General features: G+C 37.1%; 2 long non-coding RNA genes across 2 annotated transcripts; both read right to left on the reverse strand.

Moving 5' to 3' along the window:
* Positions 1-2,212: 2,212 nt before the first annotated feature.
* On the reverse strand, positions 2,213-3,658 carry LOC130199254 (uncharacterized). Its single transcript, XR_008832787.1, has 5 exons — positions 3,490-3,658; positions 3,005-3,112; positions 2,600-2,695; positions 2,448-2,470; positions 2,213-2,273 (listed from the first exon to the last, which is right to left on the reverse strand). It is a non-coding gene; the product is annotated as an uncharacterized LOC130199254 (long non-coding RNA).
* A 6,064-nt stretch (positions 3,659-9,722) lies between these two features.
* LOC130199255 (uncharacterized) lies at positions 9,723-11,604 on the reverse strand. Its single transcript, XR_008832788.1, has 3 exons — positions 11,018-11,604; positions 10,463-10,508; positions 9,723-9,895 (listed from the first exon to the last, which is right to left on the reverse strand). It is a non-coding gene; the product is annotated as an uncharacterized LOC130199255 (long non-coding RNA).
* Positions 11,605-15,000: the final 3,396 nt, after the last annotated feature.

The raw sequence follows: 15,000 nt of genomic DNA on the forward strand, positions 1-15,000 counted from the left end.
TTACAGATTTCTCCTGTACTATTACAAGTGTTCAATTATTATGAAATATAAGCTTTTGAGATTACTGTGAAAAATCTAAATACATTGAAACATCTACAAAACATTCAATGTTTCAATTAAAGTAGGGGTTAGAAACTGAATTACATATAAAGTACACACCAATATTGATTTTAAAACATTTTATTTAATGTACATTTTCAAAATCAACCAATTATTCACTATCAGTTGATAAGTGAAAGCAAAACATACCACAAAGGTCCATAATTGTGCTGTAGCTCAGTGGGGTAAGAGGGCCGTCCTGCAACCCCAAGGTTGTCGGTTCGATCTCCCCATTAGTTGCAAGTCGAAGTGTCCTTGAGCAAGGCACTGAACCCCAGTTGCTTCCTCATCACTGCAGCCCACTGCTCATAATAACTAAGGATGGGTTAAATGCAGAGAACTAATTTCCCCTTGAGGGATTAATAAAGTATATTTCTTCTTCATAAATATTTAAAGTGACAGTGCAGATAAAGAACAATCTTCCAAATTTCCAGTAATCAGCCAGATCCTCGGTGCATCTGGGGAAAAAGGAAGAAGGACAAACAAATTCACTGGAAAGTCCTGAGAAAGTTGGCTTTCATTTCTTCCCATTCCTTTAAACAAACTTAAACTAACTATTTTGAAATTGTCTGTACCAATTGACATTCTGTCAATCTGAACAGTCAGCTTTGAGAATGATAGTAATTAAATGACTACCTATTTAAAGCTGTTCCATCAGAAACATGTGAATCACGAAAAGAAGAAAGACGTGGATTCACAACAATGACGTTTCACAGATGTATCATAGCAAGGTAAACACACTTGTAGCTAAACAAAAAAGAAGCTAATTGATACATCTAGATCAAACCAACCACCGATAATTATATTGTGACATGCCTGAGGGTCTTTTCCTCAATGCCCCTTTAGAAATAAAAAAAGGGTAGATGATGATAATGATGACGACATGTCTTTGAAAAGTATGCTAACTCTACGGTGGCCCTGAGAGATCAACACACTGCCACTTAAGAAAACACATGCAAAAAGACAAAACACAGGCAAGTTAAGATTAAACTTTAGCAATTTGACAACACATGTCCAGTATTTAGAAAACATGCATAAATACAGAAAACAGAAGTGTTTAAGGACAATGGTGCTGAGCACGGTTTGAACATGTTTGTTGCTGCTAGTTTGAGACTCGTGAAGTTATTGAAGTGACGTCGGCTCCGTATACCATCTGTTTATGTTGGGAACTGACTTTTGCTGCTGCTTTACTCTGAAGTGACCTAACTCATAGGACTTTGCAGAATTCAATCTCATATGACCTCATCTTCAAAATTGAAAAAGTTACGTTAACTGTAGCTTGCATAATAACCATATAAGCAATAACTTTATGGTGGTGATAGTAGTACGAGGTATGTTTATTTCAGGTAAGGTAATAGTGGTCTGTTTGGGGATTTTTCAAGGAAAGAAGTCTCATGGGAATGCTTGGCTTACTGTAGACTATACGTCTGTATATTTTTTTGGTCTAATAATGCCTACATGAATATGATGCAGGCTACAGGCTGTCTGTCCACACTGTTAAACCGGATAGTACAGTTTAAAATCTGTGAAATCTCCTCAGAAATAATCAGAATGACTGATATAATTCAGCTTTTCCGCTCTGCAAGGTCCTGCGAGGTGCATGCAGCTCACTTTCCGGTGAGTAGAGCAGTAGCATATTGTGAGTCCAAACAGATGATACAATACCCGATTTCAATAACTTCATGAGTAACAAACCATAGCAACAGCAAGCCTGTCAAGCTGTGTTCATCACGATTTAGTGTCCTCTTGAAACACTTTTTCTTAATTTGCAGCGCTTTTCTGTACCGTGTTGTGTCGTCTGAATTTGCAGTGCTTTTCTAAATGCTGCACATGTGCTGTCAATTTGATGAAGTTGTTTTCTTAATTTGCTTGTGTTTTGTCGATTAGCATGTTTTATTAAGTTGCAGTGCCCTGACCTCTCAGGGCCACCGTACAACTCAAAGGAAGGCCGAAGGAAAAGCTCCTCAGTTTTTATGGCCAGTGGAAGAACTGTCTTAAAAAAGTGCTTTGCTCAGATCATTAAAGTACTTGAGAAATCATATCTAATATTAATCACAATGTAAGGTTTTGCAATAGTGGTTCAAATGGAGTAATATCTTTTATATATGCTGCAGTGGATACGTGATGGACTTTGGGTGTTTCCCCCCGTCAATGTTGTTCCAATCCTTATTGAGCTGAAAAATATAAGAAAGTTTCGTGTAATTAGCTATTATCAGTGTTGAAAAGGGTAATGTGAAAATGAATCAGAAAAACTGCCACCACATATTTCGTGCATGCAGAAAGTATTCAGACTTTTCCCCATTTGTTATGTTGCAACCTTATGATAGAATCATTTGAATTAATTTTACCTCATCAATCTACACTCAATACCCTGCAATAAAAAGAAAACTGAATTATCACATTGACATACGTATTCAGACCCTTTACTTGGTACTTAGTTAATGCACCTTTGGCACGGTTAAAGCCTCGTCTCTTGATAAAAGCGACAAGCTTTACACACCTGGATTTGGGGATGTTCTGCCATTCTTTTCTGCAGATCCTCACACGCTCTGTCAGGTTGGATGGGGACCGTTGGTAAACAGACATTTTCAGATCACTAAAAACAAATCACAAACCTATAAGTGACCATGGAAGGTGAACTCAGTTTTAAGAATCATATCACCAGCATCACCAAGGTGCCTTTTTCCAACTCAGAAACATTTACAAAATTAGAGCTTTATTTCCCAGTCTGACTTAGAGTAACTCATGCATGCATTTGTTTTGAGCAGGCTTCTTAAATGAACACAACACATTTTTACAGTATGTATGTGTGTATTGTTTCTGTTTAAATGCACATGTTTGCTGTTTTATATTGTTTTTTGTAAGAACAAATCCTATCTCTCTTATGTCTTGTCTGTTTGCTTACCTGTCCCTGAGTGGAATTATGTGCCCCACCATCCAGTGGTATCTTGTCACTCCTGGTTCTTCAGCCTTCTCATGATCTTGCAGGCCATGCACTGCTCAGGGTCCAGTGCTGTGTGCAGTACGGTTCGAAAAAGTGAAGAATACTGTCAATTATATCCATGTCACCCACCCTAAACCACATTCAAGTATGTTTTCTGGTTGTGAGACAGAATCATGCCAACAAGCTAACGTTACCTGAAGCTAGTTTACTTAACTAGCTAACCAAACTCTTTGTAACAGTCCGTTTATCCACCTATAGCATTATTTAATCCATTATGAACTGTATTGAACACACTAATTAACTGATTTTAATGTAATAACATTACTTTTAAACATGTAAAATGATTAATTTGTTTCCATATGTCTAAATGAAATATGTTTAAACTATGCTAAACAGAAAATTACATAAGGTTGTTTCAGAAAGTAACAGTGAAAATGTTTTCTTACCTGATATCTTCAATAATTTTGCAGGATATCAATTCACGTAACTTTGCTGGTCACCACATCCCGTATGATCCTTCCTCTGTGTCCCAGTCTTTCTTTCTCCGTTGACATCCCACAAGTTAAAATCGCAGGCATATGTAAAATACTTCAGGTAATAATGCAGGTAGGTCAACAGCAGACACTGCGGCTTCCCGCTCAAACAGACGTAATTTCAAATCCGGGCGCGGACATTTCACATTGGCCAGTTCACTGAGTGACAGGCAGATTACCCAATCATGTTCAAAGCAACGTGGGAGACAGCCCAATGGACAAATATAGAAAAAGATGACTTGTTTTGAAAGAAACTAAAGAAATGTCTGTATTTAGTTGTATTTATAGGCTGGTATATTCAATTAACTCTTTCCATTGCAGTGTATGAATACAAATGAAATACTATATGGTAAAGTTGTAATAATACCTATAGGTTAACACAAACACACATAGACACATGGTAGGCTATATATATATATATTTCCACACTTAGTATGTTTTAAGGCGGTTGGTCATTCAATTCCTTGAATATGATGCAGGCTACAGGCTGTCTGTCCACACTGTTAAACCGGATAGTAATGACTGATATAATTCAGCTTTTTCTCTGCAGAAGGTCCGTGGTGCATGCAGCTCACTTCTTCCGAGTGGGAGCAGTAGCATATTGTAGGTCCACAACGTAAACAGATGATACAATACCCGATTTCAATAACTATGAGTAACAAACCATAGCAACAGCAAGCCTCCAAGCTGTGTTCATCACGATTTAGTGAAACACTTTTCTTAATTTGGTCAATTTGATGAAGTTGTTTTCTTAATTTGCTTGTGTTTTGTCGATTAGCATGTTTTATGCAGTGCCCTGACCTCTCATTTTATGGCCAGTGGAAGAACTGTCTTAAAAAGTGCTTTGCTCAGATCATTAAATCATATCTAATATTAATCACAATGTAAGGTTTTGCAATAGTGGTTCAAATGGAGTAATATCTTTATATGCTGACTTTGGGTGTTTATTGAGCTGAAAATATAAGAAAGTTTCGTAATTAGCTATTATCAGTGTTGAAAAAAATGAATCAGAAAAAACTGCCACCACATATTTCCATTTTGTTATGTTGCGAATCATTTGAATTAATTTTACCTCATCAATAAAACTGAATTATCACATTGACATAATTCAGACCCTTTACTTGGTACTTAGTTAATGCACCTTTGGCTGGGTTAAAACACCTGGATTTGGGATGTTCTGCCATTCTTTTCTGCAGATCCTCACACGCTCTGTCAGGTTGGATGGGGAAACAGACATTTTCAGATCACTAAAACAAATCACAAACCTATAAGTGACCATGGAAGGTGAACTCAGTTTTAAGAATCATATCACCAGCATCACCTTTTCCAACTCAGAAACATTTACAAAATTAGAGGCTTTATTTCCCAGTCTGACTGCATTTGTAAATGAACACAACACATTTTTACAGTATGTATGTGTATTGTTTCTGTTTAAATGCACATGTTTGCTGTTTTATATTGTTTTTTGTAAGAACAAATCCTATCTCTCTTATGTCTTGTCTGTTTGCTTACCTGTCCCTGAGTGGAATTATGTGCCCCACCATCCAGTGGTATCTTGTCACCTGGTTCTTCAGCCTTCTCATGATCTTGCAGGCCATGCACTGCTCAGGGTCCAGTGCTGTGTGCAGTACGGTTCGAAAAAGTGAAGAATACTGTCAATTATATCCATGTCACCCACCTAAACCACATTCAAGTATGTTTTTCTGGTTGTGAGACAGAATCATGCCAACAAGCTAAAACTAGCTAACCAAACTCTTTGTAACAGTCCGTTTATCCACCTATAGCATTATTTAATCCATTATGAACTGTATTGAACACACTAATTAACTGATTTTAATGTAATAACATTACTTTTAAACATGTAAATGATTAATTTGTTTCCATATGTCTAAATGAAATATGTTTAAACTATGCTAAACAGAAAATTACATAAGGTTGTTTCAGAAAGTAACAGTGAAAATGTTTTCTTACCTGATATCTTCAATAATTTTGCAGGATATCAATTCTGCTGGTCACCACATCCCGTATGATCCTTCCTCTGTGTCCCAGTCTTTCTTTCTCCGTTGACATCCCACAAGTTAAAATCGCAGGCATATGTAAAATACTTCAGGTAATAATGCAGGTAGGTCAACAGCAGACACTAGCAGACCTGCCGAGTAGCAAACAGACGTAATTTCAAATCCGTAGGACATTTCTCATTGGCCAGTTCTCTGAGTGACAGGCAGGTTATCCAATCATGTTCAAAGCCACGTGGTGAGGCTGCCAATAGCAATGGTTTTAGTAACATAACAAATATAGAAAAGATGACTTGTTTTGAAAGAAACTAAAGAAATGTCTGTATTTAGTTGTATTTATAGGCTGGTATATTCAATTAACTCTTTCCATTGCAGTGTATGAATACAAATGAAATACTATATGGTAAAGTTGTAATAATACCTATAGGTTAACACAAACACACATAGACACATGGTTATATATATATATTTCCACACTTAGTATGTTTTAAGGGTTGGTCATTCAATTCCTTTGTAGTATACTTACTAGTCTACAGTCAACAGAACTCCAACACATTGATCCATATGAAGCGTTTCCTCTACATTGAGTCTACTCAGAAGTGGTAGATTATTATTTGTATTATTACTATTATTTCCCCGGTTAGCCTCAACACAAGAACACACAAGTAGAGGCCCAGTGTTTAGTGGTTCTTTAATTAAAGAAAATGAAGCACCCAAATATTTAAAAAAAGTTTTAGTGCCATTCCAAATGAGGACTGATGAATTGAGATGGAACAATCAACAATAATCACTGCATATATTGCTTATCGCTGGATTGATATCATGGTGACATTCTATTTACATTCAGATGGCCCATAGTATGACCCTCTTGCATTTTAACAAATCCCTGACCTTTCCTTTAGAACCACCAAAATGCCAACTGTGCAAACATGACAATGTCATTTCCCTAACTGTGTTGCAGTGTTATGCAGGTTGGTTTCGAGTTCAGCCTTTGCCCACAGCAACACTCATTTGCCAACAATCCCATACAAGTTGCAACATGTTTTCAAACTTTTAATCGCATGTAGCAAGTCAATCCATTTGTCTTTATTCTTCTGCATAGCTCAAATCCAGCAGATCCAAGGTGTTGGCCAAAGTAGTTGCCATCCTTTATATGGGACAATGTACATTTTAATTGTTCAACTGCTCACTGTAGACAGTGAATGTCTTTAGTTGTCAGCAAGGTAGATTCAACAGTAATTGTGCAGTTTGATAATGCACTACAGCATCATCTCCAGGCTAAATTGGCTGAGTATAACTGATCTCTGAACGATGAAAAGGCTGATTTAACCCGCAAATACCATACATTTTTGGAGGCACATTCAAGACTACTTGAGCTCTCAGGCTGAAAAGGTTGAATTAAAGGCAGCCAACAACGCTGTTTCTCGGATAAAGAATCTGCTGTCCTCAATTCCCCGCTAAATGCAGTCTTTGGCTGATGCCCAAGACAGCATGCACTGCAGCAGCACAAGGCCTACTTTCTTGGCTAAACTCCCCTCTGTGGATGCCCAAGACTCCGTGCTCTATAGCAGCCCTGGGCCTGAATCACATGGGCAAAGGTTACTGTCTTTTACCGCCGCCCAAAGTAGCAAGCAACTATGGCAGAATCAAACCCAGTTAATTTAACCGCCTGGAAGTGTCCACCTCTATTTTTTACTTGCACAACTTGGAATGTGGAAATCAAATGTTTTTCATAGCAGTCATTTTCAATATTTTGAACAGTAAAGGCCTATTCCAGTTCAATGTAACACAATTAATATCACAGATAGCAAACTATCTCCCTCCCGGATGCATCATAGGCTCGATCAGTGGCTAGATGTACCCATATTCATTCAATTTGGATCCTTCCATAAAGCAGCTCATTTGGCCCGGATCAATTACTTTACATACCGACATATATTTAATATGCATCAATGGGGAAAGAAATGCAATCGGAAATAATATCAAAAACAGTTTATTAAAAGGACATCAAATTATTTCTTGTACATGTATGAATCACATTTATTTATAATTAGTTCGAGACAATATATACACACATACATATGGAGTAAAACTATAGCTCACATTAGAACACAAGAGCTCCAACTAATGCAACCATACATACCGACCACCTAACCCAAATACCACAATTCTCCCGGAGAATAGCCTCAAGTGAATGGTGGAACTTCCAACTGAGAACTGGTGTGTGTATATATATATATATATATTATATATAAAATATAAATATATATTTTAATTCTGTTCAGTGTGGGGATACCTGGAGCTACCCGGTTTGCTGCCAGGTTGAACCACCTAATGGCATGCTTTAGAATCTGTTCATCAGTGGATGCATGTGTGGCATGATTCTTTCTGACGGCATCTGTAATCACACAAGCAGATACAAAATCTCATGAATCCTCAGTGCAACATAGAGCAGAAATGCAGTCTAAAATCTAGTAGCTGTCTGGCACTTAAGGTGTGCTATGCTATATTTAGAGCCAATATATCATATAACTATTATGTAAAGATATAGTCGAGTAACATTTACCCAAGTAGAGAATAAAGTTGCAATTCAAACATTTTATTTAGCACTGTTAAATAAAGATCTGGGAAAGATGGTTATTCGTAAGTTTGAACACTACTCAAGACCTCTGGGTGAATCCAAATTGTTTTCATTAAATATGAGTTACTTACGCAGGAGCAAAGTCTTAGATGTCATTTGACAGAATAATTTTTTTCCATTCATTCGAGGATGTTCCACGTTTGGCATCATGTCGTCCGATCGTTGCCAGGGAGGAAATCGAAAAAGTACGATTAATATTTGATACTTTACAGAATGTTTGAAAAAACATTTCCATCAAACATGGTGTTGTCTAGTGTTAATTACATACAATAGATTTTAATCAGCTTTAGTGAGATTCTTAAAACAAAAAACTCACCACTCATTAGAATGTTGACGGGATCTTTGAGAAAGGTCCACTTCCTCCATTGTGGTACACGGCCTCTGTAATTGTCTCCAGCATGCCTAGGATTTGAACTGGAACAGCTATATAAAAAAACCATTAGAAAAAGTTAAAAAAATGTAACGATTAAGAGATTTTACATAAAATATGGAAATATCAAGTTTTATACAATTTAATTAATGCAATCATAATAATCATATTCACTTGGATTCAATGTGACAGTGTGTATTGCATGTCTTGTATCCAATTAACAATTGTTAACATTTAAAAAAATTAAATGATTAAAAGGTTCAATTTGAATCCCATAGCCGTTTGAGGTGTTGCTCACCACAGCAGGCAATGGTGTCTGAACCACCCTCGCCAGGTGGGCGTGTTGTTCGCTGTCCTGCTGGTTATGATGGAATAGTTAGAGGAGGCAATGATTGAGGGACAACTGTCCCGCTAGTGGTTGGACCCCTGTTTTGTGGGAATTTTCATTTTCACTGTCTCCATCCGAGTCTCCATAGAAATGGCTAGAAAGAGATAGAAAAACTAATTGGTCATACTATAAAATGAATGACAGACGCTTTATTTTATTAAGGTAAAAGTGTTCTAAAGAATAAAATGTATACACATTTACTCACAGCATTGGCTTCCTCTTTTTAGGAATTTCCTCTTCTGACTGGAGATCTGATGTGTCTCAAGACATATTTCCACCAAGTAATTATCTAAAAATTAAGTCACATAAACACAATGAAAAAGTACAGAATTATAAACAGAACAATGTGATTAAAATGTTGTTTCCCCCAACATATATAACAAAGTGATTTTTTATATCCGTTTAAAACGCCAATTAATACAATATTAATATAATACCGCATGATCCAATTACTCTGACGTCATGTGTCTGCCAGTCTGGTCCAGGTTGTTCCCTCGGATACTTGGTAGCAGTAGTGCCACAAAGCTGGTATAGCTTTTGTTAGTCAAGAATTCTATGAAGTGGAACATCCTGAATTACAGAGGAAAGAAACAAACAGTGTCACTTGTCACAGAAATATAACCTTCTGTTCCAAGAACTTTGAAAAAAATAATATTTTGCAACTATTAAAGTTCTTAATAACCAGGAGTATGAAAATGTGTGTTTGACAACACGAGGTATACCGTAAAAAGAGATTAAACGGCAATAATAGGCGTGTTATACACATTGAAGAGAAGAAACTTTACTGAACAGTCAAAGTTGTATTCAGTTTCCCATCAATCACAGTGATGTAGTCAAAACATCTTGACGGACCCTCCGTCTAATGGTGGAGCTGGAGACAGGCCCATTCTTTCTGTTCATTTTATCTAAAACAAACCAAAATACAAACAATGTTTGAAATGCATCTTTTCTTTCAGGAAATATACAATATCTATTTGTTCTCAATTGTATTAATTTGTAGTGCTTATATAGCATGTCAAGTCATTTTATAAAAACACTGTTACGGATGCGTGGTGTGGAGGACCCAAACGCAGCAGGAGTTTCACGAAAACTGAGTTTATTCTCAGTGCAGGAACACGGACAACACCACACGGGAACGAAATAAGACGATCTGACACCAGACAAACAGAAGGACACAGATTAAATACACAGGGAACGAGACACAGGTGGAAACAGTCAGGGCGTGTCTGAAACAATCAGGAAAGAAACAGACAAGCACAGGGAGGGAAGAGCAGGAAACAGGAAACGAGACAGGGACTTCAACATAAAACAGGAAACACACAGATCCTAACAAACACTACGCTATTAAGATAGTATTTTAATGAATTAATACAAATCTGGTCATTATAAAGTTAAACAGGTTATACGGTTCCCTCTCAGATGTGTCTTTAAGTTGCTGTGAAAACATTTCCTTCCAAAGAATGTGTGCTTACCTGAATTGTAGAGATGGCGATCAACAGTGTTGTCACTTCTGTACAACTGTGAGGATGACATTGCAAATTCTAAGTTACGTGTTGAGAACTCAATACATGCAGAATTAAATTAAAACAGGTCTGTGCTGGCGCTCGCTATTAGCTCGCGAGCTAGCGCTATTAGCTCGCGAGCTAGCGCTCGTTATTAGCTCGCGGGCTAGCGGTTAGCTCGCTCAGCTTCCATCGCGCACCCTTGGGTTGGAGCTAACCTAACCACTGACAATTCAGCGCTAGCTGCAGAAGATAGCTCCATGAGAACCACACCTGGTAGTTAGCTGGACCAGCCCTGGCAGAGGGACAGCAGTAGCAACATCAGCTTATACACCATCACCAACTGTGTGTGATTAAATACGATTTTTTCTTTTAAAACCGGGATGTTACGGTAATAACTTATTTACGTTGAAGTCTAACAATACCTCAAACTTCACAAAGCAATGTTAGCGGCAGCCAAAAGAGGAGGGAACTCTTAAGAAAACGAGCCATAATTCGACAGTAGCAACACAATTCAACACTTACCTAACTCGTACTTCTGGCGCAAAGAGCTGCAGTTTTGAAAATACCAGTTTGAAAAGTCGAAGGGCAACAACGTGGAGCATCCACCGCAGTCACAACGCTGTCTGATGGTGCGCGGATCCGGTGGCATGACCAAACCGAGTGCGACAGGAGGGCGGATAGGATCAACTGCTATCTGGGATGCTTCGCACTCCGCTCGTGGTGGTCATTGCCATTGTGACGGTCTTATTTCTAGTTGACACTAAATCCTATATGGCAAGTTTCTGCTGCACTGCTCTCTTGAGGTTGAAACTTTCAAGCATGTTACATGCATTTAGCTGGCGCTTATCCAAAAGCGACTTACAGTTAGAAGTTAGATGTCTCGCTCCGGGACACCGACACTGGACAAATACTCACGGTCGCCCTATAATGCTCCTATAAAGAACAAGTATCAAAACCTATTATTTCTTCTACTTTGTACTCTTAAAAAAATGCAATATGTTTAATGTAATGACAAAAGTTAGCTACATTTAGATTCAGATTTACAGAGTTTGAATGTAAAAGTACACATTAATATAAATATAATATGATCTGCCTTAAAATTACAAAGAAAATCGTTAAATTGTTAGTATGGACATAAACCTTCATATAAGGAGCTCCACCTTTAATTACAGGTAATAATTGTTGTTTTACATGAATTTGTATGTCATTTAAGAAAACGGTAAAAATACTGTATTAATAATACAGTCATTTTTCTTTACAAAAATGGGAAAAATGTTATTTTGTATTATGAGCATAAAACTTAAATTAACAGTTGGGTTGTTAATTTAAAGATAATGTCTGTAATTTCACAGAGTTTTGTATGTAATTTAAAAAGAAAGAAAAATACTGTAAATATTTAGAGTTATTTTCCGTAAAATTAGGATCTTTTTTTACAGTGTAGTTTACAGTTTATTTTACTTCATATTAAACTTTTTATTATTCTGTTACTTCTTTTATTCATTGGCTTTCTTTCTGGTTTGTTCTATAATTTGATATTTCATCTTCTCCTTTATTTGTTTATTCTATCATCTCACCATCATGATAAAAAATCTGAAAAAAGAAATGAAAACATTGAAAAAAAATACACACTTAGGTTATTATTTTACTACTTTATATATTATGAAGCTTCAGAGGGGTTAGTCCACAGCTTCAGACCCATTCATACATTTATTAATAAAACTATATATTATGAAGCTTTAGAGGGGTTAGTCCACCCAGCATCAGACTTATTCATACATTTATTAATACAACTATATATTATGAAGCTTTAGAGGGGTTAGTCCACCCAGCATCAGACCCATTCATACATCTATTAATAAAACTATATATTATGAAGCTTCAGAGGGGTTAGTCCACCCAGCATCAGACCCATTCATACATCTATTAATAAAACTATATATTATGAAGCTTCAGAGGGGTTAGTCCACCCAGCATCAGACTCATTCATACATTTATTAATACAACTATATATTATGAAGCTTCAGAGGGGTTAGACCACCCAGCATCAGACCCATTCATACATTTATTAATAAAACTATATATCATGAAGCTTTAGAGGGGTTAGTCCACTCAGCTTCTGAGACTCATTCATACATTTATTAATAAAAACTATATATTATGAAGCTTTAGAGGGGTTAGTCCACCCAGCATCAGACTCATTCATACATTTATTAATAAAACTATATATTATGAAGCTTTAGAGGGGTTAGTCCACAGCTTCAGACTCATTCATACATTTATTAATAAAACTATATATCATGAAGCTTTAGAGGGGTTAGTCCACTCAGCATCAGACTCATTCATACATTTATGAATAAAACTATATATTATGAAGCTTTAGAGGGGTTAGTCCACAGCTTCAGACTCATTCATACATTTATGAATAAAACTATATATTATGAAGCTTTAGAAGGGTTAGTCCACAGCTTCAGACTCATTCATACATTTATGAATAAAACTATATATTATGAAGCTTTAGAGGGGTTAGTCCACAGCTTCAGACTCATTCATACATTTATGAATAAAACTATATATTATGAAGCTTTAGAGGGGTTAGTCCACAGCTTCAGACTCATTCATACATTTATTAATAAAAACCTGGAGACCAGTGATTATTTTATGGCTGTTTAATGAAACAATAACTGAACCTGTTTTATCCAATATTAATTTAGATGTTCCCTCATTTGCATATTTTTACGATACATTTTCAACCATATGATGGATTTTCGTAGCAGATATAAGTCAGTCTACACATCAGGATGAGCTCCTCTTCCAGATAGAGGGGACCCCTCCTCCTCCTCCTCCTCCTCCTCGGTTGAACTATTAACTAGCTGCTGCTCAACAGTCTTGCTGACTGGCGGTGAGGAAGCAGGAGGATCAAAGTTATCATGTCGAGGAGAAAGGCTCCTTTCAGCCGGGGCCCATTGGGCCTGTCCTCTCCATCTCACCCCCCCACCCCACTCCTCACCTCCCTCATCCCACTCTCACCCCCCCCCCCCCCAACACTTCCTACTTTTCTCCTCACTCATCACTCCTTACACGTGATATGAAATAATTATCCCCCCCCCCCCCCCCGGCCGGAGACGCGTCCGTCACCTGCTGAAAGTAATCACATCCACATTTGATGTGGCTGGTTAGGCGGCTCATAAAAAGTTTATGCTCGCGATGCCGGAGTCTCATTTATTATCCCTGCTAATGTAGCGATAGGGGGGGAGGAGGAGGAGGAGGAGGAGGAGGCCACCACATTAAGGGGTCATTACCCCTCTGTGGGCCGGGCCCTGCAGCTCTCTGCTCCTCCTCGTGCTTTACGGCTGTAAGTGTTCCCGATGCTCACGGCTCAGGACGTAGTTACTGCTCTCTGACCGCAGGAGGAGGAAGAGGAGGAGGAGGCCTGACGCGCCTCCTCCTCCGGGACGGGGGGGGGGCTGAAGGCAACCTTGTAGCGGTCTACACCGGGCCCAGCGGCGGTCGGGGAACGGTCACAACAATGTTCTTTTTTTATAAATCGTCCATCAAAATTAATACCAATGGAAAGTCAAATAGGAACTGGGTTTACTAAACCTGGGTTTACTAAACCGTTGGCCTGAACCTAACGTTTGTTTTGTTGCATTAACCTATAACTTTATTTTTTAACTAAACTAAAGTTAGGTTAATGCCTCCTAACTTTAGGTTTGTTGAGTAACGTTCTCTCTCATCTTTGACCCTTTTTCTTCTCTTACATGTTTTATTTTATAATCTCGCACAGTTTTTGATCTTCAACTTTCACTTCAGAGAATAGTTTAGTTATTTTTCACAGAAACGTCTAACTTGATTCTCTGAGATTTAGACTTCTGTCTCGGGATATAACTCCCTCGCCCACCTCTATAATGACAATATATTAATATAAATAAATATATATATTTATATATTGATATATATATATGTTTACATTTATATACATATATAAATATATGTATATACAGTATATATTTATATATTTAAATATATATTTATACATTTATATATTTATATATACACTACCGTTCAAAAGTTTGGGATCACTTAGAAATGACTTTATTTTTCAAAGAAAAGCACTGTTTTTTCAATAAAGAAAACATTAAATTAATCATAAATACACTCTCTACATTGTTAATGTGGTTAATGACTATTCTAGGTGGAAACGTCTGGTTTCTAATGAAATATCTCCAGAGGTGTATAGAGGCCCATTTCCATCAACTATCACTCCAGTGTTCTAATGGTACATTGTGTTTGATCATCGCCTTAGAAGACTAATGTCTGATTAGAAAACCCTTGTGCAATTATGTTAGCACAGCTGAAAACAGTTATGCTGGTGATATAAGCTATACAACTGGCCTTCCTTTAAGCTTGAAGTTTGTAGAACAAAATTAATATTTCAAATATTAATCATTATTTCTAACCTTGTCAATGTCTTGACTATATTTTATATTCATTTGATAAATAAAAGT

Source organism: Pseudoliparis swirei, chromosome 9 (assembly GCF_029220125.1).
Source record: "Pseudoliparis swirei isolate HS2019 ecotype Mariana Trench chromosome 9, NWPU_hadal_v1, whole genome shotgun sequence".
Lineage (NCBI taxonomy): Eukaryota > Metazoa > Chordata > Actinopteri > Perciformes > Liparidae > Pseudoliparis > Pseudoliparis swirei.